Genomic DNA, 3,257 nt, shown 5'->3' with positions numbered 1-3,257 from the left:
CCCTCTTTTTCTTTTTCTTTTTTTATGGGGGGGGGGGTGGTAAAAAATAGAGAAATTTTTGGTAAAAAATAGAGAAATTTTTGAAAAAAAGGAAGAAAATAGAGAAATAGAGTAGAAAAATTCTAAAATTTTTTTCTCTCTCCTCTCTCTCTCTAGGAAACCCTTAAAAAAAAAAAAAAAAAAAAGCCTCTTCCTTTTTTTTTTTTTTTTTTTTTTTTTTTTTTTTTGTGTAGGGATGGGGTAGTTTTTCTATAACTACACCCATCCCATTCTCTTTATTCTCTCATGTAAACATCCTCTATCTATATATGAAGTTCTTCTCTTTATATTGTCTCTTTATTTTACTTGTGATATTATTGTGTATATATCTCTTTATCTTTGTTAAGACATATGTGATTCACTTGTTAGGAACATATGTCATTATTTTATGTAATTGGCTAATCCTTTGACAAAATGTAATTTACATGTATTTGGGTAGATCTAGGATGTGTTTAATATTTCAAGAAACTTTGTTTCAGGATCAAGTGTTGAAACCATGCAAGTCTGTCCAAGATTCAAGCTGAAAAGTGGAAGTTTATTAAAGCTCGACAACTAGCTCAACAGCTAGTATCTATCAAGCTTAAAGAGCTGTTTCAACCACGTGGCTTGACAGCTGCTCGACAAATGACTATCTGTTCAGGTTTATGAAATTCAGATTTTCTATTCTGTTTTTCACTCAATCTGTGATTACATGTTTGTTTTTTTTTTTTTTTTTTTTTTTCTCACAACTCTAGACATATAAAAAGATTATTTTAAGGGCCGTGAAAGTGGACACAAGTTGTACAAGTGTTGAGCAAGTTTGTTCAAGCAAATTGTGCCCAGAGACAGAATTTGCCCTAGTTCATCATTCTTGTGAAAAAGTTGCTATGTTTGTGCACCGTAGGATGTTGTAACCAAGTATCTTTTGGATCTTCATCATGTAGATGAATTGAAGAACTTTGCAATCAACAATTGTTGGTGATTGAAGTCGCGTACTTGGATCCGCGCAATTGGTTAGTCACGTACTGGGAGTTATGTATTACAAGGAGAGATTGTCACTATAGAACAAGTCCAATTGGGTATTGAAGTAAGGGTTCAACTGTATGTTGGTATAAGGTACTAGGATTCCTTTACTTGTAATCGCTTGTTGTGATAATAGTATATTCTCAAGAGTGGTGACCTTAAAATCACTCGGTGGAGTTTTTGCCGTGTTGGTTTTTCCCATTTGTAAACAAATCACCGTGTCAATTTAATTTCCGCTGCACTTAGTTTAATTGGTAATTTGTTTGTGCTACTACGCACTTTGCATGTTAATTTGATTAATTAATAAACTTGGCTAATTAATCAATCACAAGGGGTTAATACGTTTTTGGCCTATCAAGTGGTATCAGAGCAGGCACACTCTGATTAGGGTTTAATCTTTATTGTGTGATCCATTGACCCTTGTTGTCATGACTGTAACTGGCTTGAAGAGATCTTTGTTTTCAAATACATCTTGTTTTTCTAATCTCTATTTGTTTGAGTGTCTAAAAAAATACAAGTCTAAAAGTTATTTGAATTCTCTTATGTTGACTAATGGAAAAGATCTCAGTCTGACTAAGAAGAAACTAGACTGTCTCAAAATGAAAAAGTGCAAAAGAGTTCGTCTAAGAAGAGTAAAAATTAAAGGCTTAGCTCGTAAAAGGCAGATGAAAGGAAGCACCATTCCCACTGATTTGTCATCTAAGCATGAAGTGTGTTTTATGATGAAGTCCGCATTTAAAGTTATGGACAAGTGTTTGTGGTACTTTGACAGCTGTTGCTCGAGACACATGACTGGAGACCGATCTCTCTTTAAGGTTTTCAAGTCTAAGAAAGATGGCGAGTTGATAGTGGCTCAAGTCTATGTTGATGATATCATCTTTGGGTCTACAAAGGATAACCTTGCTCATAGCTTCTCCAAACTCATACATGCCAAGTTCGAGATGAGCATGATTGGAGAGCTAACTCACTTCCTTGGATTGCAGATTCATCAACAAGATTTAGGTATATTCCTATCTTAGTCTAAATATGCTAAGAATCTTGTAAAAAGTTTGGTTTGGAATCTACTAGTTCAGTTGGAACCCTTATTAGCCCAAATGTTAAACTCACTGTTAACTTGTTAGGAAAGAGTGTTGATTCTTCTTTCTATAGAAGCATGATAGGAAGTCTTCTTTACCTTACTGCTAGTAGACCTGACATTAGTTACAATGTGGGAGTGTGTGCTAGATATCAGGCTAATCCCAAATAATCTCATATGACTGCTTTAAAAAGAATAATAAAGTATGTTAAAATCACTACCGACTTTGGTGTGTGGTACAACAAGGACACAAATGATGTCTTAGCTGAGTACTCTAACGCTGATTAGGCTAGGAATGCTGATGATAGAAATAGTACATCGAGGGATTGTTTTTATGTGGGTAATAATCTTGTCTCTTGGATGAGCAAAAAGCTGAACTCTATCTCATTATCCATTGCAAAAGCTGAGTACACCGCTGCCGGTAGCTGTTGCATCCAACTCCTATGGATGCAAAAACTCCTCCATGACTATGGTATCTGTCAAGAGCATCTTATAATCTACTGTGACAATACCAGTGTCATCAACATCTCTAATAATCTGGTTCAACATTCTCGAACTAAACACATAGAGATTCGACATCACTTCATTAGGGAGCTTGTTGAAGATGGTACTCTCACTCTTGAGTTTATACACGCTGATGATTAAAAGGCTGATTTGTTCACCAAACCTCTGGACAACAAACGTTTTGAATTTCTTCGTCAAAATATTGGTGTCATTTCCATGGATTGATCTCTTTCTCTCCTCCTTCCTCCTCATGCATTTGCATCTAGTTTTTATACTTTGCTTTGTTTAACATATATTTGTTTGTTTTTAGTTTTGCTTATTTTGTTTTTGATATAAAAAAAATTGAAAAATCAGAAAAATACAAAAATAATGTGTGTTTTGTGTACATTGGTACTTGTGTACCTTGGATGGCCATTGAAATAAAGTTTTCTAAACTTTGTATCTTTTGCAGCTTAGATGAGCATCTTTATGCACAACTAAGCAAGTAAGCTTTGTGGGTCATGTTTGTGATGAGTAAGATTAAGTAATCTCTTGTACTTAATACTTTTATCACTCTTTTTGACGTGAAAGACTAGAAAATTCTAAGAGAAAGGCATAAATAATCATCTCACCACTGTTGCCCGCCAATCATGAAATG

The sequence above is a fragment of the Quercus suber genome, unplaced genomic scaffold, assembly GCF_002906115.3.
Source record: "Quercus suber isolate HL8 unplaced genomic scaffold, Cork oak 2.0 scaffold_313, whole genome shotgun sequence".
NCBI lineage: Eukaryota > Viridiplantae > Streptophyta > Magnoliopsida > Fagales > Fagaceae > Quercus > Quercus suber.
The sequence above is the reverse complement of the archived record's forward strand: the minus strand, read 5'-3'. Positions refer to the sequence as shown.